The following is a 14,595-nucleotide window of genomic DNA, read 5'->3' as shown; positions in this document are numbered from 1 at the left end:
AAAAAAAATTTGGAAAAATTGGAGAATTGGCAAGAAAGGACATTGCAGGAGTTGTTGTGGGAGGCTCAAAAGGTTTATATGCGGAGGGAGGACGAAAAACAAAAGATAGAAGCCAAGGTTTTGGTGGCAGCGGTAAGAGAGGCTCAGAAACAGGAACAAAATACTAGCACCGGGAAAGTGGCACAAGCGCAAAAGGCCTCGGGGAAACCCACGTATCCGCCAAGGAAACCTGCGTCCCACCAGAGAGAGGCACCAGAGTGCTATTATTGCAAGCAAAGAGGTCACTTTAAAAGGGAATGCAAGAAGAGAATGGGGGATGAAAAAATATTTCAGGAGGATTAGAGGTGTCAGAGGCTTTTTAATATGGGGTCTATAACACCAAAGGAGCCCTTGATAAAACTCAAAATCGGACCCCATAAACAGGAGGTGATGTTTCTGGTGGATTCAGGGGCTGAAAGGAGCACCATTCAATATCTACCACAGGGATGCTCAAAAAGCAAGGATTCTTGATGGTAACTGGGGCAAAGGGGGAACCTTTTAAGGTACTGGTAATCAAGGACGTAGAAATAGAATCTGAAAATAAAATATGCTTGGGGAATATGTTGTTGGTAGAGGAAGAAGACTATAATTTGTTGGGAAGGGATTTGATGGTGAACTTGGACATTAGCCTAATAGCTCAGGAATTGCAGCTCATGGTAATCTTATATAAGCTAACCACGGAGGACAAGGGAAAGATCAATCCCAAGGTGTGGCATACTAAAGGGGAGGCGGGGAAACTGGAAATGGAGCCCATACACATAGAGATTGAGAAGCCTGAAGACCCTATTAGGGTAAAACAATACCCAATACTCATGGAGGGAAGGCAGGGGTTAAAACCCATAATAGAGGATTTGATAAAGAAAGGTACTTTGGAACCGTGCATGTCAAGACATAATACTCCCATTCTTGCTGTCCGAAAACCGGACGGAAGCTACTGTCTAGTACAAGATCTGAGGGCAGTTAATCAGCGGACTAAGACCCTGTTTCCCACATCTTCCAATCCATATACCCTCCTCAATAATGTGTCACTGAATGATATTTGGTATAGTGTGATTGATTTAAAAGATGCTTTTTGGACTTGTCCTCTAGCAGAAGGGAGCCGGGACTATTTTCCATTTCAATGGGAGGATCCAGAAACAAACCCTAAACAACAACTCAGATGGACCTCCTTGCCCCAAGGGTTTGTAGACTCGCCGAACCTTTAAGTGAGTTCATCCTGACAGAAGGAACTAAATTACTGCAATACGTGGACGATCTATTAATAGCAAGACCTGACGAGGGTGGAGTAAGGTCAAACACCATTGCTCTCCTAAACTTCTTAGGAGACAAGGGTCTAAAAGTCTCGAAATCCAAACTACAGTTCACGGAGCCCAAGGTAAAGTATTTAGGACACTGGCTGGTAAGAGGAAAGAAAAAGCCAGACTCTGATAGAATAGCCGGGATCATTGCCTTGCCTTGCCCTCAGTCTAAGCGGGAGGTAAGACAGGTCCTGGGACTTCTGGGATTTTGTAGGCAATGGATTGAGTGGTATAGCAAAAAGGTAAAATTTTTATATGAAAAGCTGACTATGGATAAACCCAAGTGGACTGAGCAGGACAAGGAGAAATTTAGAGAGCTGAAGGAGTCTCTTATAGTGGCTCTGGTATTGAGCTTGCCAGATGTAAAAAGACCATTCCAACTGTTTGTGGATGTAAGTAATCATACTGCTTACGGGGTGCTAACACATGATTGGGCGGGGTCAAAGAAACCGGTAGGCTATGTGTCTAAGTTTTTGGACCCTGTCAGCAGGGGGTGGCCTACCTGCCTACAGGCTATAGTGGCCACAGCTGTGTTAGTGGAGGAAGACAAAAAGATAACCTTTGGGGCTCCTCTAGTAGTATACACCCCGCATAATGTCAGGAGCATTTTGCAGCAGAAGGCAGAAAAATGGCTCACTGATGCACGGCTTCTGAAATATGGAGCTATTTTAATCCACTCCCATGACTTAGGACTACAGCAGCTCAGAATCCGGCTCAATTTCTATATGGGGAAACTCTGGGTGTACCTGCCCATGATTGTGCTGAAATCATTCAACTGCAGACCAAGATCAGACCCGATTTGGAAGAGGAAGAATTAGAGGAAGGGGAAAAGTGGTCTGTGGATGGATCAGCCAGGGTTATCGAAGGAAAACGAAAAACAGGGTATGCAATAATAAATGGGGTAACCGGAGAGACGGTGGAATCAGATCTTTTAAATGCAGGATGGTCGGCACAGGCATGCAAATTTTATGCAGTGCTGAGGGCTTTGTTGGGATTGAAGGGTAAAAAAGGAACTATTTACATGGACTCAAAGTATGCCTACGGGGTTGTTCACACTTTCGGTAAGATCTGGGAAGAAAGAGGGTTAATTAACACAAAAGGGAGGGGGTTGATGCACAAAGAATTGATAAAGCAGATTCTGGCAGCTATCAGGGAGCCCGAAGCAATCGCTGTAGTTCATGTAAAAGGACACCAAACTGGAGCACAATTCAGGACAAGGGGTAACAACTTGGCAGACCAAGAGGCCAAACACGCAGCACTCCTACAGATAAGTACCCCAGAAATTTGTGAGGGTGAGGCATGGGAATTTCCTCCCCAACTCTCTCAAAAGGAGATTGAGGGGGATGAGAAGATCAGGGGAAAATTGGACGGAGGTAAGTGGAGGTTGCCAGATGGAAGGGAATTGGTATCAAAGGAGTATACCCAGAAAATCTTAAGGAGGTTACATACGCAGACTCATTGGGGGGCCCAGGCTTTGGCAGAACAATTCTTAAAATTCTTTGGATGCAAAGGGATATATGAATTGGCGAAAGAAGAGGTACAGGGATGCATGATATGCCAAAAAGTAAACCAGAGCCGAGCCAAGCAAACAGCACTGGGGAGCCGCCCAGTAGCATACAGGCCCTTTGAGAGGGTCCAGGTTGATTTCACAGATCTGCCAAAGTGTCCTAGGGTGAGGTTATGATGCTTGTATCCCCAATCGTGTGTTCTGTTAGTGCTGGATATTATGTACTGTGCCTTCAAGACTGGCTCTGAAGAGCAAGGTTTGTTTTGGTTTGTTATCAGCCTGCTCCCCCATGGCTGGCAGGACAGAGACACGGGGCAGTACATAGTGCGGCTTTTGCTTTTTGCTTTGCTTTTTGCTGCTTGCTTTGCTCTTGCTCCTGCTTCGCTCCTGCTTTGCTCCCGCTCTGTTTTTGCTTTTTTTGCTTCTGTTAGTTCAGCTAAGTGGTCCAGATTTTTTTTTCCCTGGACTGTTTTTTCCCTTCCCTTTTTGGAACCATTCAAACCTGCTTCAGACTGGGACCTGGGAAACACCAAGAGTTTACATCTGGTGGCTGCAGCAGCTATCCCCAATGCTGTAGGGAGCAACAACAGAGCGACCACTCCCAGGAAAGACTTTCTGAATTTGTCATCCTTTTTGAAATAAATGGGGAGGAGATCTTTCTCCTTTTTAATGCCTTTATTAAGAAGAATCAGCTCAGGTGGGGAGAAATCGACGGGTTGCGCCCAAACCGCCGTTGCTCCCAGGCGTGGCACGAAGAAGGAGGATGATGCAGCTTTGTCCGCTGGTCTGCAGACAGAGCTGGGGATTCTGTCCTCACGGGAGAGTCGTAGAGTCCTAACTTGTTTGTTTAAAAACCCGGGGTGTCTCTTTAATCAGTATCTTTTCAGGTTAGGATGAGAAACAAAAGGGTCCAGGCAGGTACAGGACTATGCTCCCTTCGTTAGACGTCACTTAAGTCACTTGTTGGCTCGTGATTTTAGGGGTTTTTCTTATAAAACTGTAAAACTGTAAAAACCCAGGGTGCAATGCATTTCTCATTTGCATACTGGCTCTGATGTCACTCCTATTCTCTTTACCTTGGAAGTTCTGTCCTGGTGTCTTCTTGGCAAGCGGCCAGCATCAGGGAAACAATAGTTAATCACCGGCCATTAACGGGTAATTTAGGACTTTTTCTTTGGCAGAGCAACCAAAGAAGTCTGACTGGTCTGACTTGTTTTTTTAACTCTGAAACTTAAAAAAATTACAACTTTCTATTCATAACAGTCCCCCCCTTTTTTTTCTTTGATCAGGCTTAACCTTAAGCTTGCATCAACTTATAATTTTTGGCTCATTAACATAGAATTTCCTATATTTTTTGTATTGATTATACATTTCCTGAGCACTCAGGTGATCATATTTACTAAACTTCATTACCCTTTTTGGTTTTTTCAGGTTAATTTATTTAGAGATCTTTAGGTTATTCTGTACAGCAGATGTCACTATTTTTGTTAAACAGGGAAATAAGAACAAAGTAACAAGTGTACACACAGTGAAGGTTATAGTTTTCCAACTTTTTTTGAAAGTCCATAGATTATCCCACCAACTGGAATCAAGTGTAGGAGTCCTTTGATTTCTTAAATATGCTAGTTTTCTTATTTCATTTAAAGTGTTTCTAATGACTGCTACAATTAATTTGATTTGATAAATTACTGTTTTGGTTTGGTTGAGTTGGTCATTAATATGATTAAGAGCTAATGCGGTCTGATTAGATATTACTTCTAATTCTGATTGTAGTTTCAAAATTTTGTTTAACATATATTGTTTCTTCAGTTTTGTTTTTCTTAAATCCTCATATATAGGAACTCTTAAACTTGATCCAGATTCTTTGTGTATTATAAAGACAGTTTGTTTTATAATTCTAATGATGCCACCACTCGACCAGTCTCTTGGCAATTCAGTGGATGTTGTGGTACTATTGACCCAAAACAGGTGTTTAGGGGTTTCCTGAAAGAGATTAATTTTTGTCCTGCCCTCCCAATATTTAGAAATACTTTTTCCTTTGACCAGATTTACCAGGTTTGCTTCAGTAGCATCACGTTCAAAGCACCACCAGGTTTTTCCTACAGGGTGCTCTCCCAGGAGTGGCTGCCTAAAGGTGGCGGTGTTCCGGGTCATCCAATATATTTTCTTATTCTCTTGATAAAAGATCAATTGGGAGAGGTTAACACAATTGTTGTGGACTCTCAGCAAGGAGCTTACTTCTTTCTCATAGAGAGGTTGGTAGTACTCATTGCACAGCTCTCCTGGGCTCTCCAGAGCACCACCAGCAATCAGAGCCATCACTACTACCCTTCCCAAGAGTCCGGTATGGGTCATCTTGCACAGCCTGCCCACCCGGCCTTGCCTCTTGAGGATTTTACTGAGAAGAAATCTCCAAGCTCTTTAGAGTCTCTTGCTCCTCTGGTTAAACCTCTCTTGATCTGTCCCTGCTAATTTGGTCTCTCCTAGGGGAGCACTCTGGAGAAGATTAACCTGGGGTCTTTGGTACTAAGTTGGGACGACTCAACCAGAATTACTTATTAACAATTTTTAACTTTTACAAATTTCTTTAAACACTTCAAGACATGTTATGATTCTAAATTTTTCTTATGCAGTTCATCAGTCTTTTTGAATGTCAATTTTAAGTCATTTGGTCCTTTTATAATAGTATACTCAGCTGAATTAACTCCTGATGCGGTTGAATCCTGTCCTGAGTTAGAGTGTGAGGGTGGTGTAAAATCTGGTCCAATACCAGAGGAAGACACTGAAGAATCTTGTCCAATGCCCGGGGGTGGGACTGGTCCTTTAATTCTCGTGATGTGGGTCCAACCTTTTTCTCTGGTTCGCACCGCCGAATTAGCGATGAGGAGTACCTGAAAGGGGCCTTCAAATTTAGGCATTAATGGTCTATAATTCCAGGATTTTATTAAAATCCAGTCTCCTGGGTTGATGTTGTGTGCTTTTGTATCAAGAGGGGAGGTTTGGGGGAGGTATCCTCTTTTTCTAAGTCCTTCTAGGGTTCTTCCAATTACTTCTAAATATTTCCTTGTAGCTTCTTCTCCTTCCAGATAGTCTCCTGTGCTATAGGGTGTTAACAAGAGTGGCAGTCAAAACATTATTTCATAGGGTGAAATCCCTATATCAGATCGGGGTCTTGTTCTGTTTGCAATGTTTGGGCTACAAAATGTGGACCTTGGTCTGAGTCTATGGTATTCACCATTCCATTCTGGTTCACTTTTTGGCAAGTTAAACACTCTTTTATAATTGCTTTTGCTAGGTCATATACGCTTATGCACAGGTTATTTCTTAGGAAATAATCACATAGTCCTTGGACTCCCCAGTGGGTTAATTTCTGTAGTTCTGTTAGCACCATCCCAGCAAGTGCTTTGTTTAGCAACACCCGTCCGTCTGATGTTAACCACTCCCCCTTTACCCTTGATGTAACTTTAAATTTCACAAAATATGAGTTCTTCTCTTCTTTTTTCCCTACTCAGGTGTGGTTTCTGCTTAAAAAAAAACTTACCAGATCCTCTGGTCTTAAAGCTGCTTCCTTTGCTATCTTGATCAGCTAGCAAAGGTTTCACAACTTTAGGCTAAACGGTCTGGGGATGGTCCAGTTGCTCCACAGTAATAGCAGCAGCTTTCACTCAAAGGGACTCGAGGCCTCTCCATGCCTCCTGTCCCTGACAGTACTGGTGTATCCTTGCCTGCTCCTGGTGGTGGACCCCCCCACTCTTTTGTGGCCTCGTACTGTAGGAAAGAGTTGTTTGCTCCCACACTTTCTCTGGCTATAGCAACCATGATCCTAGCTTTGGCCTTTGCTTTTTCTTCTTCCCTCCTTAAATACACCTTCAATGCTTCCCTCAATAACTCATTAATGTCTTTTTCTTGCCAATCCTCAATCTTTTCCAGTTTTCTTCATATATCAGGCCAAGATTTAGTAACAAAATGGAATTTTAGTAGCATTTCACCCTCTTTAGTGTCCGGGTCTGTTCTAGAATACAATTGAAAGTTCCGCTTTAGGCGATTAAGCCAAGCAGCAGGAGTTTCATCTTTCTCCTGTATACCCTCAAATGCCAGTTTTGTATTAGTTCCTTTGGGAATTGATTCTCTGATCCCCCGAATTATCAAAGACCTGTACTCCATCATGGCCTTCCTCCCTTCCTCCTGGTTAGGGTTCCAATTGGGATCCACTAGTGGCAATTTGTCTTCACCTGATGGCACTTGGGGCCCTGGATGATTATCTTTTTCCCAAATTCTTATGCTTGCGGCCCTAATCATTTGGGACTCTTCTGGGGAAAATAATATATTTAGAATGGAATTCATCTCCCCCCAAGTGTAGATATTTGGACCTAAGAACTGATCCACTTGGTTAGCAATGCCCACGGGGTCTTCAACTAAATTCCCTAACTCCTTCTTGAATCCTCTTACCTCAGAAGCAGTTAGAGGAGCATTCACAAAACCAACACCTCCTGCTACTCCTCCCATAGGAACTTCTCTAAGGGGAAAAAGTCTCTCTACTGTGGAGGTCTTGGATCGGGTACCACAGTATGGCCCATCTTCAGACACAAGATTATTCATTTGAGGGGTATTAGCATTAGCTTGGACTTGCTGTAGGCTAACGGCTGTACCTGGTGATAAGGGGTTACTAGATAAGGAAGCATTTGTGTCCCAGTTAGGAGGAGGTGGAGGGACAGCAGTAGGAGGGGGGGAAGAGCTTGGGTGCATGTTAGGTGGAGCTGGAGAAGGGGTGGAGCATGCAGCAGGTGGAGTAGGTATTAGTGGTGGTGCAGAAGCAGCTGAAGGAGTCGAAGGGGGTGGTGAGGGAATGGCCCCCATGGCAGCTGGGAGAAGGGCTGGATCTGCTATTTGAGGTGCTCGAAGGAGAGGATTATAAGGTGGAGGGGCATCAGGAGGCAAGTAGTCTAGGGGGTCCCACCTTTTACCAATTTCTTTAACTCCAGCATCTCCTCTTTCATTCCCTTCTTTCTTGCTCTGCACTTTACAAATTTGCACTCCTTCATTCTTTATCGTCCCACACCACAGCCATCCTCCTTGCACCTCTAATTCTGGCCACACTTCTGAACAGTAATGAATCATCTTAACTTTATCTAATCCTTCTGTGGCTTCTATAGAGTCCCATTTCTCTAATAGTTCACCTAGGGGACTGTGGGGAGGTATATTCTTCAGTCTTTGGCCACTTTTCTTACTACTGCACCCTCCCTTTTTTTTTTTTTCTGCCTCTAAACAAATCACAAAGATGCCTTTTTCTCTAAAGGAAATATATCTTATTTAAGAAGTCTCGACCTCCTGCCAAAACTCCAATTTCTCTGACCCTTTTCGTCAGGACTTTGTTGAGACCTTGGCCTTCTCTTGCCAAGACTCAACAAACAAACAAAACACAAAAAAAAAAATCCTCGAGGTCCTGACCTCTGAGGTTTGCCTGACCTCCTTCGTCAGGACTTAGAGAGACCTTGGCCTCCTTTGCCAAGGCTCAAACAGCCAAACCTCGAAACCCCTGGCTTCTGAGGGGTGCCTGACCTCCTTTGTCAGGGCAAAACTGCCTGATATCCCAAATCTTAACTTCCTTCGTTAGGACCTGTATCAAGGCCTTTGGGGTGCGTGCCACTCACACAGCTATTTCCTCCGCACACCCGGAGGGGGGTCCTCTTTACCCCTTTGGAGGCGCCTCAATCACCAATTCCACTCGCTTCCCCCTGTTCCCGGCCGGCCCCCTCGCGGAGGTGCGGAACCGTGGTACTGAGGGGTCCTCACTCGCTTCGAGGGGCCGAGCTGCCGGCCCTCGTCTCACACACGCTCGCCTCCCTCTCCCGCCGCCGGATATTCTCACCAATCCGGCACTGCTCCGTGTCACTGTCCCAAGCTGATCTTCTCTGGTCCCAATAGCCAGCTGTCCTGCAGGTCCAGGGTGGGCAGCCGTCCCAGTCCTGGTGTCCTCTTCAGGCGTGGTTATCCCGGACGAGTTCCCAAGCTGAAATAAATGGGCAGGAGATCTTTTTCCTTTTTAATGCCTTTATTAAAAAAAATCAGCTCAGGTGGGGAGAAATCGATGGGTTGTGCCCACACCGCCGTTGCCCCCAGGCGTGGCATGGAGAAGGAGGATGATGCAGCTTTGTCCGCTGGTCTGCAGGCAGAGCTGGGGATTCTGTCCTCACGGGAGAGTCCTAGATTCCTGCTTGTTTGTTTAACACTCCGGGGTGTCTCTTTAATCAGTATCTTTTCAGGTTAGGGTGAGAAGCAAAAGGGTCTAAGCAGGTACGGGACTATGCTCCCATCCTTAGACGTCACTTAAGTCACTTGTTGGCTCGTGATTTTAGGGGTTTTTCTTGTAAAAACAGTAAAACTGTAAAAATTCAGGGTGCAATGCATTTCTCATCTGCATACTGGCTCTGATGTCACTGCCCATTCTCTTTACCTTGGAGGGTCTGTCCTGGTGTCTTCTTGGCAAGCGGCCAGCATCAGGGAAACAATAGTTAATCACTGGCCATTAACGGGTAATTAAGGAGCCCCTCTCCGGCAGGGAAACCAAAGAGGTCTGACTTGTTTTTTAATTCTGAAACTCAAAAAAAATACAACTTTCTATTCATAACACAATCCACACAAATCATCACCTTTAAACACAATAAATGTCCTCACCCACGTTTAGCCACGGTTAAAATGTGCACAATCCACACAAATCATCACCTTTAAACACCATAAATGTCCTCACCCACATTTCTCCATTTGTTCCACTTCTCCGCCAGGCGCTCTCTGCCCCCACAGCCGGCCCCAGACGGTGCCTCAGGCCTCACCCGGCCTCTTCAGACGTGGGTAGAACTCCCGCCTCGCACTGTGGGTACACTCACTCGCTCGCTCTCTTTTATACACCACGCACTCGCACGATTACAAACACGTCTGGACACCACAAACACACAAAGTTTGGGTTCACTCGACTCACCCTCAGTGTCGCTAGCGTCTGCTCTATCGAACAATGAAACTGTTCCGAGCAGCACTATCAACTGGGCACCTCTGCCACTGACTGTGCTCAGCCGATGGCTGCCTGCAAGCACAGGGATGAGGCTGTGCACTCAGACATCTCTGAGTGACTTATTAGCAGTCCTTTTGTCTCTCTCCCCCCCACCAGCAGGTCCTTGCCAGTCCCTGCAGGAGGCAAGCCAAGACAGAGTGCAGCTCCTCCAGGGAAAATCCGGGGGCACGTCTTAGGAGGTCCATCCTCCTCTTTGTCCCTGTGAGGACAGAGATGGTTTCCTGGCTGGCCTCGCCAAAATGATTTCCAGAAAGAAAAAAAACTGCACAACTTTGTAAAAGTTGTAAAGCCGGTATGTTTATTACAGCGCTGGACACGTGGGGATCGCTCCCCTTAAAAAACATGCATACCTCTGGGAACTCCAGATCATTTTTTTATCTCCCTTACTAATCCATATGCATGGTATTTCACAATAGGTTCATACATATTCATTTTACTGATTTCACGTTACACTTGCAGCTAGTTTTTTATCAGAAAGTACAGAAAGAACTCCTGGGTCACCCTGCCCTGTCTCCTGCAGCCTCACTGTCTGTTTCACAGTTCAAGGGGGCCCCCTCTTATCGCTGTCTTTTGGCTGAAGCAGTTTCTTTCAGCATAGGTTTTTTGCGAGAACAGGCAGTCAGACCAAACAGCTACGTTTGTAAGCTAGAGATTTAATTCAAAGAGGTTTCTACTCTGGAAAATTTCCACTCTGTCTCAGTATACCTGTTAAAATTGTAAGATATAATTCCTTTGTTATACAAGTGAATGACACAAAGCCTAAATTAATTTTTGTTAAAATTTGCTCATTTAAATTATGAGATACAGCTATTTTGTTATAGAAATAAGAACAATTTTTGCTATTTTATTTTTTATAAATAGTACTGAAGAGTAACAATTTCATCTGATGATTGCTAGCAGTTGTAAGCTGTTTAATGCTTTTTTACTATTTAGCTAAAGATAAATGACAAATCCATCTGCTTTACAATCCTTCACATATTGTTATATAGCTATTTATAAGATATATATTCTTTTTCTAACTACTATTACTTAGAGGTTTTTAAAATTTATAAAGAGACTTTTCCAGTTAAAGCCTGGACCCTGACCAGGTCCTGGCCTTAACTAGTGGAGAAACATACCAATAAAGCCAAGTGTTTTCTACACAAAAACTATACTCAAGTCATTTGGACTTGACAAATTTGGACCTATAATAGCTAAGCCTCCTTTTGAAGTGAACTTGAAAATATTACCTGGGAATTATTTTTTAAGCCCTCACTGTAAAAATGAAGCTTGCCAATTACTACTGACTCGAAGTAATAATACAGTATTTTAGAAATTGGTTCTACATTGTTTTAAATCACCATTCAATTTTTTATGTACTACTAATTGTATGTATTATCTGATTTATTTTTACTTATTATAAGTTTATAAGTTTATTGCTTTTACTGTTTTGCTTTGGTGTTGCCTTGATGTTCATAACAAGAAACACACATTTTTGCAAAACAACAACAAAAAAAAATTAGGGGGAATGGAGCTCCTCCAGAACTTTACAGTAATATTTACACTAAAAATTTTGAAATAAAATCAAATTTGACCCCTTACCCTCTTGAAACACCCTTGGAACCGCAAGAATTAGAGCTCCTGGGTTCTGTGAAATTGGATTTTTCTGTTAATTTTAAATACATGGGAAGGAATCAGTCTAAAACTTTTAAAATGTTTCTCCCTATCACCCCATGTATAAGAATCAAACTTTTTTGTGTAATTACACTTCTGGCAATCCTCCTAAACCCAGTAATGCCCCCCCCCTGCAGCTGCCAATAACCTATTTAGTGCCTGGGGTTTGACACCCTAGCTAAAAGATTTTTTTTTTTTTTTAGGGCAAGTATGCATGTGATAATTTTGATAATAATTGTATTAATTATTATACCTTTAAATGTGTGCAGAGATTAATTAATAAGGCCATTAAAGGAGTGATTTTGGTTGAAAAGAGAAGGGGGAGATATTGGGACATACCAGACAGATTATGGACTTTGGACCTGGTTAGCATAAGAGATTTGATAACAGGATGCCTTGGCAAGACAAACGGAAATTTGAGGATTAAATCAAGATTGCAAGAAGATTAAATCAGGACTTACCAGGAAAGAAAATTACATCAAACTCTGCAAGCAAGAGATGTTGTAAAATGTATAAGTTTATGTGATGATTAACCTAATCATTGTAGTAAAACATTACTAGCCTTCCTAAAATAGTATATAAGCATAGGTATTCCACAATAAATTTGGATTCTTCTGACCATATCGGAGTCTCCCTGTCTCTCTTCATCACCATTAGAGGCAAGTATAGTAAATGGGTTGATCCAAGGCAGAGTTACAGAGGCTTTTCGATTAGAAAATTCAGGATGGGATCCAAATTCACCAAAACATATGGCAAGGTTAAAACAATATATGGCAAGGTTAAAACAATATCAAAATGTTGTGGTATGTGGGTTAAAACATGGTGTCCCTAAAGCTATAAATTGGTCATAGATTTGCAAAGTAAAGCAAAATTATGATGAATAACCCACTGATTTTTTAAAATAGGTTAAAAGAAACTGCCATACAATATGCAGATCTAGATCCTGAATCAGCTGATGGTAAAGCACATCTATTTCTCTTGTTTATGGGTCAAGCTAAAAATTATATAAGAAAGCTGCAAAATATAGATAGAGTTCAAGATATAGATAAATTGCTAGAAGTTTACTGGAAGGTATTTTGAGACAGGGGCCCAAATTAAAGAGTTAGACCCCAACCTAGTAAGAAGGCAACTCAGGAAAAGTCACCCAAGAAAATTTCCCTTAAGGAGAAAGATCAGTGTGCCTTTTGTAAAACATGGGGACGTTGGAAGAATGACTGTCCAGCGTTGAAACAAAAATCCCCTGTTCCTCAACTCCCAGTAGTACAAAGATCAAGCTCAGAATGATGGGGACCAAAGTCTTCTCCCTCAGCAGAACCTTTACTTATAGCTAAGCTGGGGAAAGATGACATCAAATTTTTGGTAGATGCTGGAGTGGCATATTCTTTGTTAAATACCTTAGAAGGGAAACTCAGTCAAGATTTCGTACATGTTATTGGGTCGACTGGGGTAAGCAAAACACGGCCTTTCTTCCAACCTTTAAAATTCAGACTGGGGGAACACTGGGTAACTCATCAATTCCTCTATACGCCTAACTCCCCATAACCATTGCTGGGGGCACATTTGTTAGATAAATTGGAAGCAGAGATTACATTTAAAAAGGGAAAGAGTGTACACTCCCTAAATGTCTTCCATGAAAAACCACGACAGAGTTTAATTCCTGAATCTAAATTTGTCGAAGTCACTGCATTTTTTATACAGGAAAAATGTGGTAAAATCCCCACTGAAGTTGAAAATGTGGTCAATCCAATAGTGTGGGGCAGTGATATCCCAGGAAGACCCAAACGAGCAGAAACAGTATTACACTCAAACCAGGAGCTAGATTGGTAAGGCAAAACCAATACCCTTTGAAATTAGAGAACCATAAGGGATTGGCATCTGTAATTGAAAAATTCCTCCAACATCGGTTATTAGTGCAATGTGAGTCCAAATTCAGCATGCCCATATTAGCTGTTAAGAAAGCAGATAATAAGAATTATCGATTAGTACAAGATTTAAGAGAATTAACAAAATTACAGAGGACATACACCCAGTGGTAGCCAATCCCTACACCCTTTTGACCACACTGACAGACAAATTAGGGTGGTTTACTGTTTTAGATCTGAAGGATGCCTTTTTCTGCATTCCTGTGCACAAAACCAGCCAAGAGCTTTTGGCTTTTTAGTGGGAAAATCCCAAGACAGGGAGGAAAAGCCAACTTGCTTGGACAGTTTTACCCCAAGGTTTCAAGAATAGCCCAACAATATTTGTAAACCAGCTAGCAAAGGACTTAGAAGACTGGAAAATACAGGAGCCAGAAGGAGTTATTCTTCAATATGTGGATGACATCCTGACTATGGCCAGAACCAGAGATGACTGTATACAGTTTACCCTAAGTTTATTAAACTTCTTGGGACTGAGTGGGTAGAGAGTTTCTAAAGGCAAAGCACATATTGCTAAAGAAGCAGTAGTTTATTTGGGGCTTGAGATCTTCCGTGGACACCGACAGCTCATCAAAGAATAGAAAGAAGCCATCTGTAGACTCCCAGATCCCCATACCATGAGAGAGCTGCAAGCTTTCCTGGGAATGGTAGGTTGGTGGTGTTTGTGGATAGCGAATTATGGACTGCTGGTAAAACCCCTATATGGAGCATTAAAAGCAGCCAAAAAAAGAATTATCATATGGACTGAAAACACTAGAGCAGTTTTTAAACAGCTGAAACACTCTCTAATGTCAACTCCAGCACTGGGACTGCCAGACTTAACTAAACTTTCTGAACTTTTTACATATGAAAGACTGACTAGCAAAGCACTTTGGGAACCAATGGAAGGCTGTGGCCTACTTTTCCAAACAGGTAGACAATGTTGCCCAAGGCTGGCCAGGGTGCCTGAAGGCCGTAGCGGCCACTGTCATCTTGATCCAGGAGGTCTGAAAAGTCACCCTTGGGCAACACATTGTAGTGTATGTACCTCATGCTGTAGCAGCTGTACTTGAATAAAAGGGGGAACATTGGATGCCCAGCAACCAGATGCTTAAATACCAATCAGTGTTATTA

The sequence above is a fragment of the Passer domesticus genome, chromosome W (assembly GCF_036417665.1).
Source record: "Passer domesticus isolate bPasDom1 chromosome W, bPasDom1.hap1, whole genome shotgun sequence".
In the NCBI taxonomy this organism is placed as follows: domain Eukaryota; kingdom Metazoa; phylum Chordata; class Aves; order Passeriformes; family Passeridae; genus Passer; species Passer domesticus.
Note: the sequence above shows the minus strand (reverse complement) of the source record.